The 11,076-nt window shown below is 39.7% G+C and overlaps 1 long non-coding RNA gene across 1 annotated transcript; it reads left to right on the top strand.

Annotated features, from left to right (window-relative positions):
* Window positions 1-1,700: 1,700 nt before the first annotated feature.
* Window positions 1,701-2,606, top strand: LOC111256811. The gene is made up of 2 exons (XR_002677081.1): window positions 1,701-2,225; window positions 2,346-2,606. It is a non-coding gene; the product is annotated as an uncharacterized LOC111256811 (long non-coding RNA).
* Window positions 2,607-11,076: the final 8,470 nt, after the last annotated feature.

The raw sequence follows: 11,076 nt of genomic DNA, 5'->3' as shown, positions 1-11,076 counted from the left end.
TTACCATTCACAGGAGATGAAGTCGGTGATACAATTGTGGGAAAAAATGATGCAAGATCATTGCCAAAATTTAGTCTTTGTGATATGATAGGAGGTAATCACCAAAATGATGCACTATTTTATGTTATTTATGCGAGTTTGCATCTTTTTAGGGAATTATGGTACAATTCTCTATATTTTTTTTGTGCAATGGATATTCGCCTCCTATTGCGTTCCCACTTACCAAATGAGTTCATTGGATGACTAGAAGCATAACCTTCAAAACTCTTGTTATTCTCAACATTACTCAAATATAAGCTCCGTACCATTGTGGTACTAATGATGATGCTTTAAAAGAAGTTCATTAAGCTTTTCAACCTAGGCCAATGGTAATTTTGTGAAACTTCAACTTGGAGCAAATATTATGAACAACAAGATTTGTAGTCTACAACAGTTTTAAGATACCGGAGACATACATGATTCAACTCATAATTTTAACTATGTGAGTTCCTTTTGTTCTTCATAATGCTCTTTTAAGATCAAGTCACAAAGCACGTAATTTCACTTCCAATAGGTATTCATGCTTGAACTCCTTATGGAAATGAATCGCAATAAAAAGAGAACACCATATTTCATCTGACAAGGAGCGGAGGATCCCCACCTAGGGCTCACTCATTGCTACCAATAGTTCATGAGATGTATAACCATAGGTCTCATTTATTTACACATTGGTAAATTAAGAATCAGTATAGTAATGTTGTAATCATAATGCAAAAATAATCTGAAATCCATATCTTGTCATTTGGAAAATTGGAGGTAAGCACACAAGTATGAACCTCGACAATAGTGTCATCGTCAATGTTGGTATACACTTGTAGATAATCTCCATGCACTAGTAGGAAAAATAAATTGCTGCTATAGGCATGGTCTCAGGGCTAACAAATTCGCAAAGAATAAGTTGCAGCCATTCCCTAAGGCTCTACTACCCTGTGTATAACCAACAATGAATAATGTGAATGATGGTAATCACCAGATAGGTGTAGACCAGTCTACATTTCCAAACACTTACTTAGAAGAACACTTTGTAGGTAATCATCAAATCATGATGTAGGCCTCTCAGTAATGGGCGAATATATCGCTGCAGTAGACATGGTCTCTGGGCTAATATATTCAAAGTGAATATATTGCAGCCGATGTCTAAGACTCCATCACCTTGTGTTCAATCCCAAATAATATCAAGATATGCATTGATTAATTTGCATTGGATCCATCATTAATTAAGAAATTAATTAAAGAGGATTCCATATGTTAAAATGCAATTTAATTAAATTGGCAAATTAACAAAGTTGATATAGATTTCTGGTCTAATAATCAATGCATAGGAGTAAAAACACTCTACTGTACAATTACTGTTAAAGATTGATACTAAAACAGAATTAAACAGACTCAGAAATCTCTATCAAAATTTTAGAGCAAAATGACTTGTAATTGTATGGGGATTAATGTAAATTGCTGCTGAAATAAATTTAGGAAAAATAAGGCAATTGCTATAGGGCCGAAAAATTAATTTCGACCCGTAGCCACTTTGGACCCACTTGGCCCATGCGCTAGGAACGGGCCGCGACCTGGGCTGGGGCTGTCGACTTGGCCCAAAATGGGCCTGCCGACTCCGCAGAAAAAGGAGGAGCGGTTAGGGATGAGACCCTAACCGGCCGCCGCACCCTCGGCATGGCGAGCAGATCGCCGCCGTCCGCCGCTCGGCCGCTGCCTCATCCTCGCGCATCGATTGCCTCACGGCCGTAGCCACTGTCATGGTTGGGCTCCGGTGCCGCCGTCCGCGCCGCGTGGGAGCGCCGGGGCCGCCTCGGAACCTCCGCGGGAGGGCATGCGCCGCCGCCACCGCAGCCGCAGGGGCGCGAGCAGGCGGGCGCTGCCGCGTGCCACGGGCGAGGCTGCCGCCACGAGCCTGGCGCAGCCATGCCGCGGCACGCCGCGATCTTTCGCTTCGGGCTGAGCCGGCGTTGCTGGGCTTGGCCGCCGCTCGTCGCGAGCGTGGCTGCAAGCCACAGTCGTCGGTGAGCGGCAGGGTGGGACCTACCGCCGTCAGGCTCAGTTCGGGCGTCGCTGCAAGAGCCAGGCCTCTGCGTGCCGCGTGCATCCGCTCGTTCCCGTGCAAGCACACGGACAGAGGGCTTGGTGCAGAAAAAGGAAAACGGCAGGCAGTGCCATGGTAACACACCAAAAGGGTAAGAATCGCATGAATGTTTACCATGTTTGGTGCTGATTTGCCGATGCTCCTTTCCTCTTTGTTGCGATGTCTTTGATATAGTTCTTGATTGAAAAACCAAGATGCCTCTTCTTTGCAGAATGTCGGCAACAGAGGTGTCACTGATGATGAAGTCGAAGAACAGCCTCTGTTGTTTCTCGTCGGCCATCCTCTTCTTCTATTCTTCTTGATGGTTTGCCGAATTCAGTTGAGAATCGAGCCATGCGTGAGCATCTCGGAGTCCAATAGGTCTTCCGGTGCTTTTACATCGTTGCACTTGTCGCCGGGAAGAACGAACAGCAGGCAAACTCGCGCAGTGGAGAAGCAAAGTGCTGATAATTCAACCTTTAAGTTTGTGGTTTGATTCTTCTACCTGATTTTAACTGCCGTCTCAAATTAAGGGCGTGTTTGGCAATCAAGTGTTAAAGTTTAACACCTGTCACATCGGATGTTTGGATGCTAATTAGGAGTATTAAACATAGGTTAATTACAAAACTAATTGCACAGATGGAGTGTAATTCACGAGACGAATCTATTAAGCCTAATTAGTCCATGATTTGACAATATGGTGCTACAGTAACCAATTGCTAATGATGGATTAATTAGGCTTAATAGATTCGTCTCGCGAATTAGCACAGGGTTCTGCAATTAGTTTTATAATTACCTCATGTTTAGTTCTCCTAATTAGCATCCGAACATCCGATGTGACACTGTTAAAGTTTAACACCTCGTATCCAAACACCCCCTAAAGATAATAATTAATTAATTGAAAAAGGTGTATTGAAATAATGCAAGTTCACTGCTGGATCGGGCCAATTTTAACCACCGTCTTATCAAGAGTTAACAGCCCCCCTAAGATTTTTTTTTTTAACGAACAGCACCCGACGTGTGCATTTCTATTGATATAGAAAAAAATTATAAGATTATTTTCCTGAAAGGCTATAAATAGGCAAAGAAGAGAACTGCATTTCTATTGATATAGCAAAAAATTATAAGATTATTTTTCTGGAAGGCTATAAACAGCAAAGAAGAGAACTAAATCAACCCACACCGAGCCAAACAAAAATTAAAGATCTTACATTCCTCACAGAGGAAGCACATGTTGTGGTGGTGCAGCTAGATGCTATTTCGGTCTTAATCCTAGGTTCGAAGCTTTGCTGAATTTTTTTTCTTGAATTTATTTACAGCGCCTGTTTTTTCAATTTATTCATAGCGTATGTTTTTATTCACACCGCGCGGTTCAACAATAAAAACTGTTAGCCGAACCGGTTGACCCCGAGTTTTCACGTGGGAGTCCGGTTTACCACCGGTTTTCGTATGAAGATTTTTGACTGAAGCTTTACCTTTAATATTATATTAGGTAAAGATAAAGATTAACGACCTAGGTAAGAATCCAAAAAAATGAAAGACCTTCACTCAGGCATAAACATGGTTTGCATATACCCTCTCCGTTACAAATTGAGTGAGTAGCCCTTTTTTTTTTCCCATTTGATTCCTTGCTCTCTAAGGAAGAAAATAAAAAGTCGACCTATGGCTCTACATAACAGCTATAATGTACCTCCTTCACGCGGAAGTACACTGCCGTAAAGTGACAAGCTCGAGCTTGGTGCCTTGGTAGCTACGGACCCCCAGCGAGCAGTGCCTATCGATCTAGCGTACAAAGCTCCATGCATATGCTTCCACGGTTGTTCGTTCGCAGTAGCAGTTGCAGCCAACGTCAGCACCAGAGAATGAGCCATGTATGAGCTTTAATTTGTTCGTTTTCTTGGAAGAGAGTACGTAGTTTCCTTCATGGGGAATCCAACCTTTGGATTCTGGTTTGCAGTTAGCCCCATACATACCATATATTGCTGGAAGCATGCAAGAAAGCACTAAGCAGCAGCAGCATTTTCTTAGAGTACTCTAGATTGCAATGCGATCCACAGAAATGAGTACTGTAGATTGCAATGCGATCCACAGAAATTACAAGATTATACCTTCTACAATGATGAGCCGTCCATCCAGAGAAATTGTGCCTTTAGATAGGAAGTACATAGAGTGAGTACTGTAGATTGCAATGCGATCCACAGAAATTACAAGATTATACCTTCTGCAATGATGAGCCGTCCATCCAGAGAAATTGTGCCTTTAGATAGGAAGTACATAGAGATACCTAAAGAAAAGTACCAAGAAGTAATAAATAGGTGGGATAAGTACAAAAGACAGTCCTTAAATTTAAATTTTTTAATTGTTTTTCCTTAAATTTAAATTTTTTAATTATTTTTTCATATCAGATGGTGGAGAAAAAATCAGAGACAAAAGTACCAACAAGTACAGGTGGCTACTTTTAAACCACTGTAAAGGAGCTCAATTAATTTATCTTTTATTAAATTCCTCATATCTAACTGTCATAAAAATTTAAAGAAAAAAGTGTCGACGTTAACGTCAACTAGTGAAGATTTGCTGCGCGAATCCTTGGATGGGTTAGCTTACGAGACACAGGATGTTTATACTGGTTAGGACAACTTGCCCTACGTCCAGTTCGTGATGCGGATTCTTTAATCCTAGGCTCGGGAGCTCAAGTTTGTAGAAGGGGGTTACAAATGATGTGTATGTGTGTGTTCTACTTGGGGTCGAATCCCCTTCTCGTTCCCTCTGCCATTATATACATGGCTCATGGGAGGGTTACATTGCCAATTGTCGTGGGTCTACTACGCTGTCGGGCGCCTCCCCTTAGCTAGCCGTGGTGGGTCCCTCCCTTCAGTCGGGGCGTCTCCTGGCTCTATCTCCATGAAAACCTTCCGTGTGGGCTCATACCCAGACCACCTTGGTTATCAAGCTCGACCCCTACACATATCTGGGGGCGGCGCCTGCTCCCAGTCACATCGCCTGACGCCATTATCATGGCGAACGGGAACTGGCGTGCCTGACCAGGTATGGCCCGAGTCAGCACTACAGCGTCATTGCCGACTGGAGGTTTTTCATCTGGATGTGGTTGTCCTTCCCTCCCAGGCACGGAAAATGGTGCGCCGACTTGCCGGCCTGCGTCCCCTTGCCTCGGCCCACGCAGGCGCGTCTGCAACCATCCCATCAGGCAGACCTAGCTGCGCCTTGGGGCCGTGATAGGCCTGGCCCATCATTACACCTAGGCCTCTGTGGGATGTCTTAGGCTAGGTCATCGGCCTATTCTTTTCGATGTCTGGGCCTCCGCTTCGGGTACTGCTGGGTAGTCGGGCAATGATGCGGCTGGTTAGTCGGGCAATGATGAGGCGAGCCCTGGTCCTATTTGCTTTGACTTAGGATATCCTTAATCTGGATATCCGTAAAAAAATACCTGGAAGTAGCCCTTGGTACTTAACAAACATTGTAACAAAACTCGTTGTACTAAAAATATAAGTCGTAACTTGTGGCAAATCTCTTGTTGCCCTTTCCAAAAAATATATAAGTTGTATAGGACAGAGTTTCACACGGTCTATAAGACGTCACTTTGGCTAGAAAATTTATAAAATATAACATTTTAAATAAAAAAGATATTTCAAGTGTGTGTCTATCTATCTATCTATCTATCTATCTATCTATCTATCTATCTATCTATATCTATATATATCTATATATATATCTATATATATATATATATATATATATATATATATATATATATATATTGTTGTAAACAACATCACTAGCATTATCCTTTCAATCCACGAGATCTTGTCAACCGATGCTACATAATAGAAACTAAAACAAGTCCAAGTAAGCTCATCACGTAATTTGAGGAGGTGAAACTGAGAAAAAGACAACATACCATCCGGCCGTAAGCAACAAAAACTCTTATGGGGTTGGATCACACACATGGCCATTTTCTATGTTTTTAATTTTTTTCCTTAAAAATATTTTAGCTTTGGCCAAATTAGGAATTTAACTGATACACAATACTCCTTTTTTTTAAAAAAAACTAGAGAATACTCCTTTGCTTTCACTTAAAATTATAAGTCGTGTCAAGATTATTGATGGTCAAACTTCTATAGCTTTGACATCTGCAAGCAATTTTTTTCATGTTAATTGTAAATGCAAGTTTGGTGTGATCGTTTGCATTTGTACTATATTTTACAAATAAATCAAGTTAGGAAGGTTTGAATAAGGACAAAACTACAACATCTTACATGTTGGAACCTATGGAGTATCCGTCCATCAAGATATTTTTAATTTTTTTTGACTATTTTGATTTCTCTTCATTATCTTGTCAATTGATATGAAATCAACGTAATCATAATATCAGTTCAAATATTAATTAAGAGACTTTTGTACATTGGAATGTATACAATTGATTAATGGTCAGTTAAATTTTCTAAAGTTTTACTTTATTTTCAAAACAAAACGTTCCTTAAGTGGATGGAGGAAGTACAACATAAGATAAATACAATCTCTGGGTTAGGTTTGTTTGCGTATAGGAATCGAAACCAAGAATTTACCTTCGGTAGTTATTGCTGAAATATATGAAACTTCAATGCATAATTTCATTGCACAGTTATCCAGATTTGAGAACTTAATAACTATGCTTGATGAGTACCATGGGGATGAAACTCCTTTCACATACGATGAAACTCCCCCTTTCTCTCCTCATAATGACCTTGCCAAGTTAGAAAAAATTTGATGTGGCATACAATTTAATGCTCATGAAACTCAACATTGATCTTAAACACAAGTGGAAGAGCCTTAAATTGTTTTCCTTTCCACTCCCATTGTTTATTAGCTTCGTTTTGATATTTCTGTAACCATTTCATTTATTTTTGTAGCCCCAAAATACTAGAGAAAAAAATCAATAGCCCTAGTAATGGGATTTTCCGCAAAACAAAGAGAGGAACTTATAATGGGCGTACGTAGCTCAGGGTAAAGTTTCTTCTGGTGCAACTTGCCCATCCGGGAACAAGTCTTCGGCTTAGCATGGGTACTCGTATTTTTTCTAGATTTATTTCATGATTTAACTGGTGGTATTCTTTCAGTGGTACGCGACGTGCTCATCAACAGCGAGGTTTCGAAGGTGCTAATAGGGGTAGAGTTGCGTACGTCTATTCGTAGGAGCAAGTGCGCATATATTTATGTGAGCGTTTGTGTCTATACTATGTGATTCATTAAAAAAACAACCAAAGAATCTGGACGTGCTCTCAACATGAGAGCATTGGAATTGGCACAAGTTCTAGGAAAAAACGTTTCTCACCCTACTCCCTCCATCTCAAAATAAATATATTTTTAGTCTTCAAATTCTGTGCCACAAAGAGTGTTTTTTTTTGCTTCTAGTAGACCTCATCTAATTAGAACAACACTCAAACTAATAAAATAGTGTATGAAGAAGTGTTTAAAGTCAATCTGATACTATTTCTAGTTATTCAGATCCAGAAAACAAGACAGCCAGCACTATTTACATCATACTCCTAGATATTTCTAACTATTAATGTGTTTGAAATTTTTTAAATGAACATTTATTTTGGAACGGAGTACATTTGCATGCCTTAATTATCCTGGGACTATATTCTCACTCGTCAACATTTCAACAACAAACCTCTTTGCTCGTTCCCGATGCATCCGTCCCATTGTCTCTTCTTGGCTAAGTTTTTTTTTTCCTTTTGCTACGTCCACGAGCTTCTGTCGCGTGACTCGAACTGTACATCCATTCGTAACGAACAAAACAGACGAGCTGGGTCTTCCCGCGTACTACCACGCCCATAAACAAACCCCACAGTGCTCACGGCTTTTCCTATGTGCAGTCGAACTTTTTTTTTCGAGTCACACAATAGATGATGCAGACGCTCACATATACACATGCATATTACCCCTACGAACATGCGTACACAATTCTACTCCTATGAGCATCTTTAAAGTAGTGAGCCGGCAAATTCTCAACACTGATGAAGTCACCATTAGCATCTCGCTGTCATCGGGCATGTCGTCTGCCACTAAAAGAATAGTGTCGGTTAAATCCTGAGATAAATCTAAGAAAATGTAAGCACCCATGCTGAATCGAGTACTCGAATCTGGATGAGCAGGTTCCACATTAACAGCTGAGCATATCACTATTTTCAACCGAACTTTGACACAACAACTTTTGATTCATGAATAAGATTGTGCCATCAAAGTTTTAGAGTTCAGTTTGAACACTAATATGATTGAGTAAACTGTACTCATGTACAATCGAAGTGTTTAGGAAATGGTTTCATAAATTTTAGACGATACAAATAAAATTATAAAACTAGTGGTCAAAGTCAAATTTCAACTACCACGGGATTTAAAAAACGTCCAATTCCTTGCAATCTTAGTTCAACCTCTCGTGGATACTTTTTCTTTTTTTTTCAAAAACACAATACTGACACAAACGCTTATATATACGCACACATACTCATTTTTATGAACACACATGCATACCTATCTTTATAACATCTCTAAAACACCTCTAAAGACAGAGACTGGACCGACAGATTATAAAGGTAATTAGCGAATTATCATAGCTACCTTCCTGTCGATAGGTACGCTAACTATCAATCTATCACCAAAGAATAATGCTGTTCACTATTATTATGGGGTGTTTGGGAACACACTTCTAAACTTTAAGTACCTATCACATCGGATGTTTGGATACTAATTAGGAGTATTAAATATAGTCTAATTACAAAACTAATTGCACAGATGGAGTCTAAATCGCAAGACGAATCTATTAAGCCTAATTAGTCCATGATTTGATAATGTGGTGCTACAGTAAACATTTGCTAATGATGGATTAATTAGGCTTAATAGATTCGTCTTGTGAATTAGTATAGGGGTTCTGCAGTTAGTTTTATAATTAGCTCATGTTTAGTCCTTCTAATTAGCGTCCGAACATCAGATGTGACCCTCCTAAAATTTAGTAGCTCGTATCCAAACAAGATCTAAGTCAGGAGGAGTATGTAAGTCAGGACGTGGGGGAGTATGTGAGTCAGTAGGACGCCAAAGTGACGGGCTTTGGAGGCCACTACCAGGAGCCTTGTCCTTGATTTTGGTCATTTGTTATGTCCGTATGTGCACCTGCTTTTGCAGTCTTTCCAGCCGCAGCATGCCTAGGTGTGCAGCATGCATGCAATGGTTTGGCAACTTTCCTTTTCTGGGAAAGACATCAACCTAGAGTCCTAGATCATGATGGAGGTGGTCTCACGATACAAAATCCTAGGCAGTAGTATCGTGGAAACTTCCTAAGAATTTGATTTATACTTGAAGCCTCATTGCACAAAAGAACATGTGCTAGAAACACTGCCCATCCATATTGTCAGAATAGGACTTCAACAAAATCAAAGTTTTATGAAGTTTGACTACAATTAGTCTAAGCTAATTATGTGCATATACTTTGGCCCTTTTGAATCCCACTAGATTCTGAAATCAAGCTTTGGACCCAAACATGCTAACTTTTGCTTTAGCTTCCACAATCCAACTACCTCAATTGTAAAATCCCACTAGCTGAAAGAACCTAACTTTTACCATCCTGTGAATAAAAAAATAAAAATGCCGATCACCTTGTATTCAAAATTATCCCAAATGCAATAAATGAAGGGCATTATATATTTTTCAATATAAAGCAGCATTCCAGCCACTCACAATGTATGAATCACACAGTCCCACAATCTAGCTTTTACAATCCAGATTCCCAATCTATGATGGATCTACACATGACCTTAGTGTACAAAGATAGTCTCAAGAGATTCCTACAACATCTAGAATTTTTTGACACGTTGACCACCAATTTTTATTAAAAAGTATTATAAACATCCAAATACACTGCTAGAGAAAGTGACTTTACTGGACCTAAACCCCCCTTAGTACTGGTTTTATAACCGATATCACTTCGCCGGTACTAAAGAGACCTCCTTTAGTTTCGGGTCATCTATCCAGTAATAAAGATACCTTAGTAAATTATTTTGCACCTAAAATAATAAAAAATGTGTTGAATAGCCAGGAGGATCCTTTAGTACCGGGTAAATGACCTGGTACTAAAGGGCTCCCTAATACTGACGTAGTGGTACCGGTTGCGAAACTAGTATTAAATGGTGGTTTGGGACCGGTAACAGCTGTGGGACGAAAAATGTCATTTTTTTATAGTGATATATGCAATCAAATAGTATTTTTTTGGTAAATGTAGTAACACCAGTTTTATAAGTATTGTCAATATTTGTAATTATGCACATAGTGATATAGTAAAAAAAGTAGAACCATTGACATGCAGATTTTTTTGGAAAAAACATGTATTTTGAAACATGAAACTTCACGTGTCGTATAAGGGCTCGTTTGGCAAGGCTTTGGCTCCTCTGAAAATGGCTCTAGCTCTAGCTCTTTTGGTGGAGTGGCTTCTCTGGTGAAGCTAAAGCTGTTTTGGAAAACGTTTGGCAAAACCACTTCACCCTATTTTTCATGAATGGATTGGAGATGTCAAATGTCCAATATGCCCCTTGATATACGACTTGATTGTTACGCTGAATTGTATGTTTTCCTTCCATTTGTAATTTTAGTTCATGTAAATTAAAAAAATGAATAGAAAACTTTTCTTAACTAATGAGCAGTATTGTAGCTGCTAGCAGCCAACAACAGTAGTAACCAGGGCAGCAGCACAAGAGCTTCTGGCTCACTCCCTCGCTGTTCAGCAATAATAGTAGTGGTTTTACAAAATATGAGGCATAATCCTCACATAAACTATACAAGCCAACATAGATGCTCATGATGATCTAGAAAGAAAGATCGCCCTTCATCAAATCTATCCATTGTCCGACCATTCGATTCTGAAGTTAATGTATTGCTTGCATTTTGGGAAGGAAGATGTTTTACATATCTTGATG

This window comes from Setaria italica, chromosome III, assembly GCF_000263155.2.
Source record: "Setaria italica strain Yugu1 chromosome III, Setaria_italica_v2.0, whole genome shotgun sequence".
NCBI lineage: Eukaryota > Viridiplantae > Streptophyta > Magnoliopsida > Poales > Poaceae > Setaria > Setaria italica.
Note: the sequence above shows the minus strand (reverse complement) of the source record. Positions and strands in the feature narration are given on the sequence as shown.